Source organism: Anthonomus grandis, chromosome 11 (assembly GCF_022605725.1).
Source record: "Anthonomus grandis grandis chromosome 11, icAntGran1.3, whole genome shotgun sequence".
Taxonomy (NCBI): domain Eukaryota; kingdom Metazoa; phylum Arthropoda; class Insecta; order Coleoptera; family Curculionidae; genus Anthonomus; species Anthonomus grandis.
In genome coordinates this window covers 28,896,207-28,902,206 of record NC_065556.1, presented here as the reverse complement: position 1 = coordinate 28,902,206, position 6,000 = coordinate 28,896,207, and positions in this window count along the sequence as shown.

Here is a 6,000-nt window from a genome sequence, read left to right as displayed (position 1 = left end):
AGTCAACAACTAGATATTTGCTTTTTTCTTTTTGATTTTTTATTGTTAAAACTAGATATCTCATTTTTTAATACCAAAAGAACTGAAAAAAAAGCTGACAATCTCTAAAAACATTAAGTATATATATTTATTCAATGTCCATGCGGTATAATTAAAAAGAAATTCAATTCGCTATTATACAACATTTTTAATTTTTAAAAACTTTAAACTGCTCCCCTGAAAAATTACAATTTTTGAGTTACCTAGTTGTAGTATTAAGGGGACGATATTATACAAGAGAGAAAACAATAATAGGACCATCAAAAATAAAGGATTGGCTAGAAAGCCTTAAATCGATAATTGATGATCATTTTAATTCTATAAATATTGAACATTTTAACGGTACAATTAAATAGACTTTTAAACATATTGCTTTTTATTTTGTAACTTACTTGTGCAAAAGAAAAAATCTTTTAAATTAATTACTTATAACATCGGTAAATCTATATCAAAACTCTTTAAAACAATTAAATGTTGTTCAGAGCTACATACTAAAAGTAATACATAAGAAAGATAGACGATCTTCAACTGAATAAGTGTAAAATCATGAAATACTGAATGTTAGTTATGTAATTAATGGTTTGTTCTTCAACACATTCAAATAGCAAAAAGAAAAATATAAATCCTAGATTTTTGTAACTATTTGACGCACAAGATCTAAAAAGCGTTAAAAAAAATAAATTATTAAGAATAAAGAGTTTTTTTTCTCTTCTCCGTTGCCTTTTGTATACATTACATTATCACAATTTCCTCATTAATTATGAAAAAACTCTTATTGTATCTATAATTCTTTTTTATAAGTAAACCTGGTTGCAAGTATTATCATCGACCTTTTTATTGTTAAAAATATCAAAAAATTGAAATCTAAATGAATGCCATTACTAATAGTTCCTTATTGAGAATGTTTTCAGAGAATCTCCCATCAGGCATCATAAATAAACGACTATAGTGCATGTATATTAATGGCCGATAAAAACGAAGAGGATACACATGAAAATGCATACACGTATAAGTGAATTAATGGCCCCAGATGGTTCCCACAAACAAATCAGGATGCGGATGTTATATTTTATTGGCAGGTAGTTTTATTTGAACAGAGAATTATTATATCTAGTAATCTTTGTTTGATTCTTAGCTGTTGTTAATATAGTGGCTTCGTTTTTAATCATAATTAGTTGAGACTGATAACATAACACAGCAAAAAGATAAGAGAGGCAGTGCTGTATGTTGTTATTAACACGTTTAAATATAACACAAAGAATAAATGTATTTAATGATTGTGCATTTCATGGTTCTAAATTTAAAATGTTCATCTTACACGGTAAAGCAGTTAATTAAACTGTTAATATTCTTATAAACAAAATAGTCATCATTAAGACTTTCTTTTTTGAAATAAAGACTGTATAGATAAATAGATATATACATATATAGATTTTGATATTGATTATCAAAATTTTAATTTGCAAAAGTTTGTGACTTTCCTTTGAACTTATGAATGTGTACAGCATAGAATGGAGGCCAATGGGAAAATGAAATTAAAAAATCGCTCGTTAATCTTAGAATAAAACGCACACGAATTTTCATAGCATCAAAACTATCCCGAAAAATGAAACATTTTGGTGTCAAACAAGACTCCCAGATCCTTTACCTTAAAGTCATATAAGCTTAAAAGGATCTGGGAAAAGGATCTTTTAAAATAGGCAATAATTACAGTTTGTACCTGTCTTCAAATATAAATATAAAAAAGACAACGCAGTTAAAAGAATTAGAAATTTAATGATAAAAATATAGAATTGATAAACATCACAAGTTTTTTTTTTTTTAATCACCTATTAAAGAAGGAAGTAATGAAATGAACTAGCTAGTAGTTTTTTGTTTGTTTATGAACTCTATATTTTTATTATTAAGTTTGTAATTCTTTTAACCGCATCGCCTTTTTTGTATTTTTATATTTTAAGGAAAGAGACTTTAATTTAAGGAAACTTACAATAGTTTATATTTATATTCCTTAATAACACATCGGAATGAACTTATTTATTAGTTGATAAGAAATTGAAATATTTTATTAGTCTCCTTTGATGACTTTCGAATTTTTTAAGTAGACAATGTTCAATGTTTTATATGAGGCTTGACTTTATAAATATTACTTCAATCATTACAGACTCGTAGATAAATCGATATCTACAATTTGTAAGTTAAAACAATAAAGAAAATATCGAGAAAACACTAAATTAAGAATGTTCCTCGTAACAATTTTGCTGTTAATTTCCAATAACATTTTCAAGAGAATGCCCCATAACAGGTTAAACGCAACAACAAAAAAAACACCGACGTCCTCTTGGGAAAACGACCAGTTTACTGTTAAAATTATGCAGGAAACCCGCGGTTTAGAAAAACGTAACGTTTCATTAACTTAAATTACCAACGATTGATTGATTGATTATATAATATATATCGAAGAACAAACATATTGCCAGTAGTATCAGACAGTTAAAATCAAGATGAAATGGCAGACTTTGCGTTCTATTTATTCATAACTTCCTGTTTGCATTCACGCTTGTTCATTAGAGATCCTGTTTTAATAACTATTTCAACTTAATAGGTATATTATTATATAGGGATCTCGGAATCTATAAGAGATACGATGATGGTTAAATTATGGCAAAGTCGAGAATTTTTGAGCTAACGTTTAAAAAAATTAAAAAATTCGAATATATTTGAGAAAATCGATTTATTTCTTATCCGATTTAAAAATAATTTGCACTTTTGCATCGCCACTTTTTTCATACTTCATGATGGAGTTTTTAGATTTTTAATACCACGTTTCGCCTTTTACGAACCATCATCAGCTCTGTTTTTTTTTTATGGGCGCTATATTGGATTTTCACATTTTTTGAATAAAATTTTTGTAGCACAAGTAAAATCAATTTTTTGTAAAAACCCGGATTTTTGGAAAAAAACTAATTTGCCGCAGTTCACTGTGATAAACTGACAAGACAATAATATATAAACTGTCATAAATATTTGTAATATGATATAATACTTGTCAAAACCAAAATACAGGAAAATATTATTTCAATTTTTATGTTTTAAAATAACTTATTCTTTTCAGTTTTTGAAGTCAGAATTTTTAAAACTTTTGAACTAAATTTTAGCATTTTTCGGATTTTTCCAAGCATTCTTACATTATTCCAGGCGTTTTAAATAAAATATCGTGTTATTCCAGAACTTTGGACCTTTTTTCAACGTCTTCCGAGTATTTGATATTATTATTTTTTTAAATTTAAACTTTTTATGGTTTTAGGTTTTTGTTTTGTTTTTTTTTTAATTCGACAGTTTTGGAAGATTTTTTTAATTTTGCAAGTTTATCGAACAATTTTTTATTATTTTAAGTTTTTGGATAGGGATTCATCTCATTTCAGGATTTCAGAGTCACTTTTCACGTCTTCCAAACATTCGACATCATTTTTTATTTAATTTTTGGCTTTTAGGATAAATTTTTTAACTCTTTTTAATTTCAGAAATTTCCATGTTCTTAGACTTTTTTGATAAGCTTCCCAGGTTTAACCAGTAATTTTTTAATTATTCCAGGCATTTAACCCTTTACCGCATCATGTGCCATATATGACCCAAACTACAAAAATATAAAAATATTGTCTAAAATTGAGTTATATTCCTTTACTGCATACTGTATCGTATTTGGAACGTACCCGCTCGCACAGCAAAATGTACACATCGATAGTATTGTTCAATTATACGACAGTTATTTCGCGTATTTCACGCTAACAGCTGATTGATACGTTTTGTTTGCAAGTTTTTTGTTTCTTAAAATTATAATATTATCGAAAAAAAATTATTGGCGTTACGGGTGAAGTGTAAGCTGTCTTATACGGTAAGTTATTTTTCATTTGATGCTAATTTAGGAGGTTATGTTTACGATTTTGTGCTTGTGCCATATATAAAACAATATGCAATTATGTTTACAATGGATTTTCAGTTATGGACACAAAGAAATTTTATGGTACTCTTCAACATGTAGCTAATATAGACTCCGATGAAAGTGATGATCCAGATTCAGAATCCGACTATTCATCTGATGACGATATGCCCCTATCAGAAATTCGGAAACGAATATCGAAGAATATTGAATGGCACGAAGGTAATCTATTGAAAAACGATAACGAAATTCAATTTAGAGGTTGTCAGGATCTTCCGGATTCGATTCGTACGCTTGCAACTCTAGTAGAATACTTCAAATTCCTTTTCCCAAAAGAGCTCATAAGTTACATTACAGAGCAAAGGAATTTGTATTATATCCAGTGTCAACCACACAAGCCTGTCCATACAAGAAGTCATGAGATTAAACAGTTCATCGGAATCTGCTTTTTGACTTCTCTAATACAGTTGCCTTCTACAAGAGATTATTGGAATGGTTTATTATGCCATCTTGCTGTTTCTGAGGTTATGTGCTGCAATAGATTCCAATGCAAATGTTCCAAAGCAAATGATCCAAAGAGGTCAACCAGGTCACGATAAGTTATTCAAAATAAGACCTTTTCTTACCCAAATAAGAGAAAGACTACTATTGGTACCACGTGAGGAACACCTTGCTATAAACGAGCAAATCATTCCTACCAAAGCTAGAAGTCAACTAAAGCAATATAACCCTAAGAAACCTCACAAGTGGGGTTATAAGAACTTCGTTCTTAGCGGAATTTCCGGGTTCAGCTACGATTTCGACCTTTTTGCAGGATCCTAAAGCAACCAAGTTCCTAACGGGCGCCCCAATTTAGGAATGAGTAATAATGTTGTAATAAGGTTATCCGAGAGTGTTCCAAGGAATAACAACTATAAACTATTTTTTGACAATTGGTTTACTAGCATACCTTTGATGATTTACTTACATAAAGAAGGGATATTGCCTTTAGGGACAGTGAGAGCCAATCGTATACCATGTACATTACCATCTGAAAAAGATATGAAGAAAACTGGTCGTGGCACAATTGCATAGATAATGTGGATATTGCAACAGTGTCATGGTATGATAATAAAGTCGTGACCACCCTTTCTACCTATGTTGGTTCTGAACCTCGTGGTGAGAAAAAAAGATTTTTCAAAAAAGAAAACACTCATACAATGATTGAATGCCCTAGAAGTGTTTTTGTTTACAGTAATTATATGGGAGGCGTCGACCTTCTGGATGCCACGATAGGATTAAAATTTGATCAAAGAAATGGTATTTACGCATATTTTTTCACATGTTGGATTTGTGTTGCGTAAATGCTTGGTTATTGTGGAGACGCAGCAATAAAGAATTTGACCTACAAGCTGGCCATCGCCAATGCTAATAAAGAATATAAAAGAAGCGTAGGAAGACCTTCGGCAGAGGTTCAGACATTATATGCTATAAAAAAGAAGCGTGGACCTACCAAAGAAATTCCTCAACAAGAGGTGCGTCTTGATGGTATTGACCATTTACTTAGAATGGAGTGAACAACAAAGAACAAGATGCAAGTTTCCATTGTGTGAATATAAATCTTTTGTGTCTTGTACGAAATGTAAAGTTTTCCTGTGTTTTAATAAAGACCGAAATTGTTTTTTGAGGTTCCACACTGAATAAATTATAATGTTGTTGCATAATGTTCCATATATGTCACTTTCAATTTTTTTATAAATAAATAAAGCAAATATTAAACAAAAATTTTTTTTGGTATTTTTTACACAATTAAAGCGTATTCCTCCATCCCTGGGAATGTTTTCGAAGAAAACAAAAAATTCATGCAGTAAAGGGTTAAAATGAAGTTTTCTTTTATTCCAGGCTTTTAGAATTAGTTTTTTTTATTCTCCAGGTTATTGGAAAGATTTTTTATGACTTCCAGACATTTACCGTAATTCTGTAGGTTTTCCAGAAAAGTGGATTATATTTCAGACATTTGTTGAAAACTTTCAAGCCTTCTAGAG